Source organism: Desmodus rotundus, chromosome 4 (genome assembly GCF_022682495.2).
Source record: "Desmodus rotundus isolate HL8 chromosome 4, HLdesRot8A.1, whole genome shotgun sequence".
NCBI classification, from domain to species: domain Eukaryota; kingdom Metazoa; phylum Chordata; class Mammalia; order Chiroptera; family Phyllostomidae; genus Desmodus; species Desmodus rotundus.
Window position 1 is genome coordinate 6616651 of NC_071390.1, and position 10940 is coordinate 6627590.

The 10940-nt window shown below is 46.3% G+C and overlaps 1 protein-coding gene across 2 annotated transcripts in view; it reads right to left on the bottom strand.

The window, feature by feature from the left end:
* The window catches only part of TACC2 (transforming acidic coiled-coil containing protein 2), a 175165-nt gene extending 168954 nt beyond the window's left edge, over positions 1-6211 (bottom strand). Inside the window, exon 1 of one of the 2 annotated variants that reach the window (XM_045191303.3) lies at positions 6059-6211. The gene's annotated coding sequence lies outside the window, so the exon portion shown is untranslated. Of the gene's footprint in view, positions 1-2887; positions 3103-6058 lie in introns of those variants that run through there. The other variant, XM_053923123.2, reaches the window with a different exon arrangement.
* Positions 6212-10940: the final 4729 nt, after the last annotated feature.

Genomic DNA, 10940 nt, shown 5'->3' on the forward strand with positions numbered 1-10940 from the left:
AAAGTGTGGCATCTTCATGGCTGATGAGTGGTCAGCTAGCCAGCCCACAGCCGACCACAGACATGGGAGGGATCCCCGCTCAGAGCAAGAGAGCCACCCAGAGGAGCAGCTGAGCCCTGCCCAAACGGCCAGTCCACAGGATCAAATGTGATTGTGTCGGACCACCAAGTGCTGGGTAGTGGGATATATGGCCAAGGTGCATGGATGAGATTCTCCCCTGAGGGCCCACAGAACTTTCCTTCACACCGGCCCACACCCTGCTCTGGCTGGCTGCCTTCGTGCTGTGCCCAGTGAACCGCAAAGGATGCCACACGAGGGAGGACTGAAGGGTGGGTCAGATGCCTCTCCGTGAAAGGACAATGCACAAGCATGGGTCCTGGACCGGTGGCCTCTAGTGTCTGCTCAGTCTGTGCCGGACAGAGTGTCTTTGCCCTGTTGCTCTCTGAGGAGGAAGCTCTGAGACCCGTGTTATAAACCCCGTGCAGCCCCTCTGCCCAAGCGAAAGCACATCGCTGGACACCGATTTGCAGTAAAAGGTCTCTCATTTCCCTAAAACAGACTGTTGATGACAGCGTCAAACACAAGGTTCCCCTTCCTCACGATGTCCATACAGTCCTTCCCTGCAGACTGGAGAGCAGCAAAACCATATTTATTATGAAAACAAGCTGTCGAAACCCACAAAAATTCAGACACCAGTTTGAATCCAAGAGTTGAACTGTGCTGTCATTTTTGGAAATCAACCACAGTATCAACATAATTGGGAGCTGTGGGCCACGGGGAGGATGTAAAGAGGGGTGGGGAAGCTGTTTCAATGAAAACGATACTACAGAGGCCTTGAGTGTAGATGGAATATCTGTGCCAATTACATCAGAGCCAAAGGTATTAGTACCGAGGAGCCATATGTTAGAGCTGAACTGAGAAGCTGAAGATACTTGCCTTCTAGGGGCACAATAAGACTTCACAAATGCAATTCTTGGGCTTTAGAGAGAGTTTCAGCTAACATCAGGCAATTTTATTACGGAGAATAGAAAATGGTTTTTGAAAACCTCTGTTCCTCAGACAAGTATATTGTAAATCTATATTTTTTAAGATTTTATTTATTTATTTTAGACAGAGGAGAAGGGAGGGGGAAAGAGAGAAAAACATCAATGTGTGGTTGTCTCTCATGTATCCCCCCACTGGGGACCTGACCTGGCTGGCAACTCAGGCATGTGCCCTGACTGGGAATCGAACCGGCGACCGTTCGGTTCACAGGCCAGTGCTTAATCCACTGAACCACACCAGCCAGGGCTATAAATTTTATTTCTTAAAAAATTAAGAAATTGAGCAGGGGAAATTTCATACAGGAAGGAGCCCAGAGGGGGAGCCCAAAAGCTGCACACAAATTCCTCCTCAAATCCCTGGCTGATTCCTAAAATGCAACTAATTTAGGGGAAGCATCAGCAAGCCCAGGACAAACCCATGGCTAAAAGCTAAAATCTCTGAGGGACAGTTTGCAAGAAAGCAGTTTGGAGCTCAAGTTCCATGGAGTTAGTGGTGCTAGGTGAAGACCTCAACCATATCACTGAAATCACAGATGAACCAAACCTTAAGAATAAGGAATACATCCCACGACCAAGGAGTATGCCCCAGGAATAGGACTAAATCAAAATAGACCTACCGCAACAAGGTCTGAAACTAAGCTTTGACAGTTCCTATCGGGCAGCTACATTTCTGGCAATTTAGCTGCCCGATAGGAGAAAATGCAATAGTTTTCAGAGGGCGAGAACAGAATCCAGTGTCTCCAAGGTATCACTCCCACGCCCAACACACCATCACAGACAACTAGTATGTGAAGAAGCAGGGAAACATGACCTGTATCAAGAGGGAGAAGGATCAACACAAGCAGACCCACATAACACCCAGAAGTTTGAATTAGCACACAAGGACTTAAAAATTACTCTCATAGCCATGACATACAGAACGTACAGGAAAAGACAGATGTAATGGTGGAAGACATAGGGAATTTCTGGAGGATTCATATATAATGGAGACTGTAGGAGAGAGGCGGGAACTTGAGGGAGGAGCGTGGAAAGGGCCTTAAAAGATATGTCAACCCAAAGCAACTTGTAGTTCTTGTTTGGATCGTGATTGAAACAAACAAACAAACAAAAAAGAGCAATCAGAGGTAAATTTGAACACTAACAGAATTTTTAATATTAGGGAATTATTGTGATTTTCTAGGTATGATCATAATATTGTGATTATACACATGCAAAAAGGAGTCCTCATGTTTTAGGGAAACATACTTCAGTATTACTGATTGAATGGCGGAACGATTTGCTTTGAAACAATATGGACGTTGGGGGAAGGGGCAGACATCAATGGAAAGCGGAGTAATACGTGAAATAAGATCAGCCGCATGTAGAGAATTGTTGAAACCAGTGATGGGTATATGAGGATTCTCGTAATGTTCTCTCTACGTTTGTGAATGCTTGAAAAGCCCATAATAAAATATTCAGGAAGAAACGGAGGGAGGGTAGGAAGGAGGAAACCTCTACCAGGCAAAGCAAACAAGGTCGCCAAGTGCTCTTCAAAGAACTGGAACACACGAGGGGGTGATCTTGTGACTGACTCAAGGGTTGGTTGTCTCATCTGTTTGCTATGAAATGTGAGACGCAAAATAACTGTGTCAGATCCGAACTTGAACCACTAGCAGTTTCAGCAGAAGCACGTTCACAGGACTGGGACTTTGCATGGCCCAAAAGAAAATGCAGAGCCACATTCTTTAATCTCACAGAGTCACCTACAAAATTATGCCCCTGCAAAAGAAACACTTGGCCCCGCTTAGAAATGATCACTCCAGCTTCACCCACACCCATGCCCTTCACGGTCCTTTCCCACATACCGAGCACAGCCAGAAGGAAAGCGTCTGTCACAACCAGAGTCTCGCAGCTCAGGAGTTGATAAGCATCGCAGGCAGCTACGATCTGAGGAGGGTCACTCTTTGGTAGAATCTGGATATTTCTTTGGAGCCCCAGAATACTGAGACACAATTCATTTCTGCCATTCCCGAGCTTTATACAGACGTAGGCAGCCTGACTGTGTACAGAGAGCTGGCTCCCTTTGCTTGCACGGCATTAGCCTGGGTTGCTGGGTTTAATCTCTTTATAATTCTCTGGCACCAATTCTGACACAGGGCTCTGCTGAGGCCGTTCCCTGACGGGAGCGTGGAGCAGAATTTCCCCTTTTTAGGTCACAAACTCAGAGCGCTCCCTCACCACGGCGACTCTCTCCACCATGTCGATTTTCAATGCCCCTGTGAACAACATTTTATAAAACCTTGGCAAAGTGGCAACTATCTTCTGTTGCTCCTGCCATCTGCGGCACTTCCCAAGATTGAAACAGGCACAAACCTGCCCCAGCAGGCTCGGATTGTAAAAACACATCACAATGTCCTCCTCTCAACGCGGCTGGATGAAGGACCCTGGGAGAGGCGTTGTGAATTGTCCAGGGACTCTCGAAGGGCACAGACAGGCCAGTACAGAGCAGCCTTCCTGTGTCGATTTCTTGGTCAGTGTAGGGCTGTTACCTGCTCGAGTGAAATCACACACTCAAACAGGTAACTTTTGGGATCGTGCCTTTGTCCTTTACTCTAAAAAAGGCTCATTCTTTATCCTCCCCCCACTCCCACCATCCTTGGACTGAGCTGGCATGGCTCACCATGCCAACCCACCTCCTCGACCCTGCTAATTGGACCTGGGGTGGATGCTGGCTTCAGCTGGGCCAATCCAATTCTCTCTCTTGATATTTGTTAGGGGCCCTAGAAGTCCATTGGTGGCTGCCAGTCACGAGGCAATGGGGAAGGAGGGCCAGACCAGTGCCAGAGAAACCCAGAGCCTGTGGGAGGACCAGGGGGAGGACCAGGGCCAGGAGCCCAGCGGAGGGGACCAGTCCACCTCACACCAGAATAAAGCAGGCGGCAACAGAGAAGCAGGGATGAAGGGTTGCTACAGCCCACAGCTCTGTTTTCTCAGCCAATTACCCCTCTTGAGTGGGTTTCTCTTTCTTATTATAACCAAACATGTGCTGATAAAAAAGGCCCTCAAACGTTGCCCCAGACTCTGGTCTGTTCTCAGTCCTCATCTTCCTTCGGCGTCTGTCGCCCCCGTTCCTCAAACTTCTGTCCATTTAACGAGGTGCCACAAAATCCTGTTCTCTTTTTCCTTCTCCAGCTATGCCTGCCTTCTTCCTCAAGCCATTTAATGAGACTCAGCATCTGGTCTTCCAGCCTGGTCTTCTCCTCGGAAGATTTCATCAGTTCCCAGAACTTCCTCTGTCGAGTCCAGGCGCAAGGCCCCAAATCCAGATGTGAACCTGGACTTCCCCCTCCCACCCCAACCGCAGTTTTAACTCTCTGATGAGTATCTCCGCTTAGATGACTCACAGTCACTCAACCTCTTGAAATGGAATGTGCTATTTCTCTCCCTCAAGCCAATCCTTCTCTTGACTTTCCCATTTCCTTTGAGAGGAGCTGTTCTTTCAGTCCCATCCCCTGGGACTCTCGTAGTGATTCTGCACCCCAAGGGGACTGCTTGCATAGTACCACCTCCCCCTGGCCCAGACGGTCCCTGAGGGCCCAGATGACATGAGTGTGCTGTACAACTGTGACTTCCCTCCCAGGGTCTGGTACTCGGGGCCACTTAAAAGTCTGCTGAGATGAATTGAAGGAATGAATGGTTGTCATGTATTTTTATCTTTGTTTCACTCTTCTTGTCTCTCCAACATACACTTGCCAAGCTCTCTGGATTCTTCCTTCCCAATGTCTCTTTCATTGTCCCCTTCCTCTCCCTTCCCTTTGCTTCTGGGCCAGACCTCAATCACTACCCATCAGAGCTGCTGCAGAAGCAAGCTTGTCTCCCTGGTTGCAATTGAAAACCGACACATGGGATTCTGGGAAGGTGAGGATAGCAGAGTTCTTACATCTTCCCAAATCCCCTCATATAAGATGGAGCAACTAGATTAAAAGGAAAGAAAACCCTATGCACATTTACAGCAAAATAAATGTGCATATAATAGCGTTTCCCCTGAACCTCAACCACTAACAGACACAAGATCCACCTGGTATTGGTATCCCTGCAGGAGGAAGCGCAGGGAAGCAACAAGGTACTGTCAGCAGGACCCGAGAGCAAGATGACCCCAAAGAGCCAACAGGTACCCACAGGAAGGACGCTGGCCCCTGTGGAAGCAGCAGCTAAAACCAGGTGGAGTTTTGCCCCCTGTCCACACACGTATGCAGATGTTACACACTAGCTTTCGAGGGCTGTACATGGGATAAAGAATTGCAGTCTGTGCATTTCGGTTTCATGGAGCATGCTGTGAAACAAGACACACGCACACACACTCCACTGTGTTTAACTGGGCCATAGGATTCTCTCGGGAGCTCAAGTTCGGCCCCACTTCACTGTGGCCCAGTGACTCAGTTATAACCGACACCGAGTCAAACCCAGAAACACACAGTTTTTGTTGCGCTCACTCCGCGGCTCCAGCCGGCAGCCGCAGCAGCAGACCAGGTCTGGAAAGGCACTCGCCCGAGTCTGGAGAAACACCTGGCGAACCTGTCCAAGTCAACACGGTGGAGGGTTTAAAAATAACTATTTCCCATAAAGTCTTGGTGTATTAGGGCCTTCGGGGCTCTCTTAAATCATCCTTCCATAGAATCCTAAGTACTCAAAAACCTTGTTTGCGATTGACAGAACCGTGAGAGCATCCAGACAAACTGCTCAATTCTTATTGTACAGATGAAGAGACTGAAGTCTAGATCCGTGGGGCCCTATCCTCCCAAAAGTAATGTATTGGAAAGAAAAAATAGACAGTTTATGTGATTTAGAAGATAATCAAAAGGTGGGGAGAGGGGAGATTAAGAAGCACATATGTACCTCTGATTTTCCTTAATACGGGGGGCAGGGGGAAGAAAGAGAGATAGAAATGCATTTAGTCCTCCAATCTTAGTAGCCAAACCAGTTTAAAGCCACATGCTACCCAAGGGAAAAAAGTCATTGATTCGAGAGGGACTCACCCGGTATCCTCTTCGCATGGGCGCAGACAGGGGGAAAGGCTCTCTCTTCCTGATGTGACGGCTTTTCAGCACTGCCCTCTGCCCGCAGTCCGTCTTCCCCCAGGATCACATGGAAGTGTTCTATAAATGTGCACTGGCTTAAGGTTGGGAACGCTGGCCTGGGAGGCAGCCGCATGTGAGCAATCTGACCCTGGGCAGGAGGCAGCTTTCCAGAAGGCTCTGCAGCCCAGAGGGAGCACTACAGGGGGCAGACAGCCTGCAGGTACCAGAGAGCCTGCAGCTCTGGTTTTCTCACCCTGAGTTTATTTGGGATCTGAAGCCAGTTTCAACTGCCTTCTGCTGCAGTTTAATTTACTTGGGGCAGTTCTGAACCTTGGCTAGGACCAGCCACGTTTCAAAACAAAAGCAGCCTTTGAAAAAACAAAAAAAGCCCATAAAGTTAGAAACACTTCTGGTCAATAGGGACAGGTCCTTGTCAGCTTCAAAAAATCAAGTTGTTGCTTATAGAAAATGCTCATACGCTCCCTGGAGTAAGGGAAGAACAAGCAGTTACTGTTAGGCTGATCCTAAATGGCAAAGCTGCCTGAAAGGCCAGCAGTATTTAGTGATTTAAATGGGCAACCACACGATGGAAAACTTGCCATTGTTAGGAAGGATGTGGAGCTCTGTACGTACCAACACTGAAAACTCTCCAAGGTACATCATTAAGTGACAAAGAAATTAAGGTGTGGAACAGCGTGTATAATATGCTACATTTGTGTAAAAAGAAGGAGGGTTTAAATTTATGAGTGTGTACTACACTATGTATAATAGGTAAATCCTATGCTTGAAAAATCATACTATATTATAAAATATGAATTAATGACTCTGGAAATTCACACAAGAAACTAGTGACCGTGGCTGCCTCAAGGGAGGGGTGGAGACTGGGTAACAGGGAAAAAGGAAGATTGTCTCCTCACATATTTCCTTTTCTGTTCTAGAAATTTCATCTTGCGTGAATAGTAATTTTTCAAAAGAATATTTTAAAGGTAATCTAATTTTCACTAGAAATATTTAATTTTCAAGCTTCCTATTCACAGCATTGAATTCGATTGACCATAACTCATTTTTTCACACATTTAAAATTTGAGCCTTTCCCGAGTGTCATAATGCAAGGCAAAGGGTCGCTGGTTCAATTCCTGGTCAGGGCACTTGTCTGGGTTGCAGGTTCAGGCCCTGGTCAGGGCGCATGCAAGATGCAACCCGCCGATGTTTCTCTTCCTCTCTTCCTGTCTCCCTCTTCATGTAGCTAGAATAAATAAATAAATAAAATCTTTAAAAAATAAAATCTGTGATTGGGTTGGGAAAAAGTTTTCTTAAGAAGACAGAGTTTTGCAATAACTAAAATCCTCTGATAGCACAGGACCTACCAGTGCGTTTTGAATGAGGGAATCTAGATTTTCTGTCCCGATTCATCTCCTTTCTGGTGGTGACTTGATCACGGCCCAGAGGCTTTGCACCTTGGTTTCATCGGGTGTAACATAGTCCCACACTCCACCTCTCTACAGGCCCAGTGTGGCCTAGAGAAGGCATTGCATATAAAAACCCTTAAAAAAATAGAAAATCCTTATTGAAGAGTAGAATTGTGCGAGGTGATCACATTTTATTATGGTGTTTTTCCTGAAGTCCTTGTGTAATTCGACACTCAAATAATGTAAGTCAAACTTTCCCGTAGGAACAAGCATACAAGTAAAGAGAATACTTTCAGAGGGCCGGTACCTACAGCCGCAGTGACGGATGTTTGCCTGAGCGCTGTTTTTTATTTTCTCAACATTACCTCTCATAGGCTGCGCGGTGCCTTCCTCTAAATAACTCTGGGGCACATCCCGGTGGGCTTCTCGGCCTCCTTCATGGTTTTCTGTCCCATCCAACGTCTGTTCCCAGTTTATTCATCCAGAGAGTAGTTTTAGTCCTCACATGAGTACCAACGCATAATCCTTGGGTGGAAGTGCCTTGAGCTATAAAAAACCTTTTTACACTAAAATCGCAGTTCAGAGTTTCAACGCTTACAAACAACGTGGTTCCCACAATCCTGAGAAAAACCGCAGACATCTGTTTACGAGCCGAAGTGGCGCCACCATGCGGCCGTCGTGTAAGTGCAGTTTTTATCATTCATTCCTCCAGCCAGCCGTGAAATGATTCTTGACCAAAACACTAATTAATTAATTAACAAAAGCAAATGTTTTTTTAATTGGGGAGATTTGAAATGTTTCAGAATCTGCTCGTGTGAGGTTTTAGTAATGTTTTTTATTCACATTTTCCCAATTGGAATTCACATAAATGCAGCCTTGCTGAAAATTACTAGCATATGGCAGAGAACACAAAGAAAACAAAACATTTCCCAGGCGATGCTTAGAAGTGATAATTATTTACAAGTTCTGAGAAGAAAAGAAATTCAAAGTAATGTTTAGTTATGACAGTGAACAGGTAGATTTATAAAAATCAAAAGATAACGTTCATGGTCCGTATTTCCATACACAGTGAAAAAGAAACTCCCATTAATGAAGCTAATGGAAAACACACAATTTTAACTCCTTTGCTCCTAGAGACTTTGTTAAAATGATAGCAAAGAGAAAAATGTTTTATTTTTGTGGGACAATAGCAGAGCAAACTAGGACAGTGCACCAGTCGACAGAAGATGGCCCCCCGCTTTGTTGGAAGGTGGGCAGAGACTGGAAGAATCCGGACACAGGAGGCTCAGGCTCCAGCTGGGGGGAGAGGCGGAGGCACATGGCTTCAGCCCAAACAAGACCCGGCCTGCCCTGCAGCCCCAGGAGAGACTCTGAAACACCAGGAACAATGGAGGCAGCAGAACGGGGCCTGAAAATTAAACATAGGCATAAGCAGAGCCTGCCCCTTCATTCTGATCCCCTCTGCCCTGATGCCCACCAACCAGTCAAGAGCAAAGTCACAAACAAACACCAAACCTCCCATGTATTCTGCAATTAAAAACCCAATAGGAGGTTGAAGGCAAACAATGAAATACTTCAAAAAGTAGGATTAAAGAAGGATTTAAAATATGAGAGGCTTATAGAGTTAATCCATTAGATCCCACATCTGGTTAACAGGAGACACAGGCATAGAACAAAAAAGTAGAAGAAATGATCGAAGAAGTAATAGAAGAATATTCCCCAAAGTTGAAGGGTGTGAATCTCCAGATTGAAAGGGTCCAGTATGTACCTGGCACAGTCACTCAAAAACATCACAGTTCTGAGGGTAGGTTGGGCTCAGCTAGTGGTTGCGAGGAGCTGGAGGGAAGGTTGCGGGGAAGAGGGCGTGACTGGCAATAGGTATGAGTCTTTTTTTCCTGGGTGATGAAAATGTTCTGAAGTTGATTATGGTAATGGCTGCATAACTCTGAATAAATAAAACTATTGACTGGTACTCCTCAAAAGTGTGAATTTTATAGTATGTGAATTACAACTCAATATCCAATCATCACAGCACCATTTGTTGCAAAGACTATTCTTTTCCTCATTGCATTGTCTTGGCACCTTTGTAGAAAATCAATTGACCATAGCTGTGCGGGTTCATTTCTGAACTTATAATTCTATTCCATGATCTATGTGTCTATCCCTACGCTAAGGAGCAGGCAGTGTCGCAGTCTTAATTACTATAGCTACGTAGTAAGTTTTAGAATTGAAAAGGATGGGCCTTGCCAACTTTGTCCTTTCTCAAGATTGCTTTGGCTATTCTGGGTACCTCGCATTTCCATATACACTTTAGAATCATTTGCATCTTTGTCTGGCAGGCAAAGGCAGGTCTCCCAACCATCTTTGCGACCTTCTGCACTTGGCAGGGTGTCTGGTGCATTAGTACACATTGAAAGTTTGTTAAATTGAATGAAACGTTCCAGGTCTTTTTGTTTGTTTGTTTTCCTGGAGCTTGGAATAATTTCCACCTAGGAGAATGCTAAGTATTTGTTTCAGTTCCAATGCATTGAACTGCCAGGAGTAACGACAAGGCAATTCAGTGCCTTGAAGCACAGGATATTGATGGCTTAAAGGGGGTGGAGCCTGGAGGTAGGCAGTTCATTCAGCAATTGAGCCATGTGCGCTCCCCAGCATTCTGGTCTTTCCTCATCCCTGTCACCTCATCAGTAGTAACCACCATCATGCCAGGCACCATGTCCTCATGACAGCATGTCAAAAGAGAAGGGGTGGGGACAGAGACTTTCTTTCTGGAGGCTTGTGTTTCATCCAGGTAGGAAGCGCCCTCTCACCTCACTGGCAGAATCTGGGTCGCATGCCTACCCCTGGGTCGCATGATCCCAGGCACTGGGGACATGACTCACTTAGGCCAACCACACTTCATCCAATGAAGCAGGCACCAGAGCATAACCTTTCTGAAATCCAGGTAAGTAGGGGTAGAGTGAGCTATCACTTATTCAGCATCGAGGAATAGCCTCCATGAGGCAGAAAATGACCTTTTTGTAGGCTTGTGTAGTAACTCAACTTGTAATGTTCCAGTGACAAAATGTGTTGTCAGCGCCAAAAAAGATCTTTGGGAAAACAAGATTTGCCACAAAATTCATAACGTTTATCTTTAAAACTATACTGAATATGATCCCATCTGTCTTGGACACTTTCGAAGGTATTTTCGAATTTTTTTAGCGTGAGAGCCAATTACAAACATAGACTTGTCATGGTGCAGACAGGTAGTATCTACAGAGATGGTCATCCGAGGTTAGCAGGTGATGCGTGCCCAGGTCGTGCCCCTCCCGTGGTCGTGTGCGGGGGCGCCCGGCAGTACCTCTGGCGCCGTTGGGAGGCGCCCTAGCGCCTGCGCGCGCCCGGCCCGCCGCCGACCTCCCGCCCACAGGCGTCGCTGTGCGGTGGGGCCG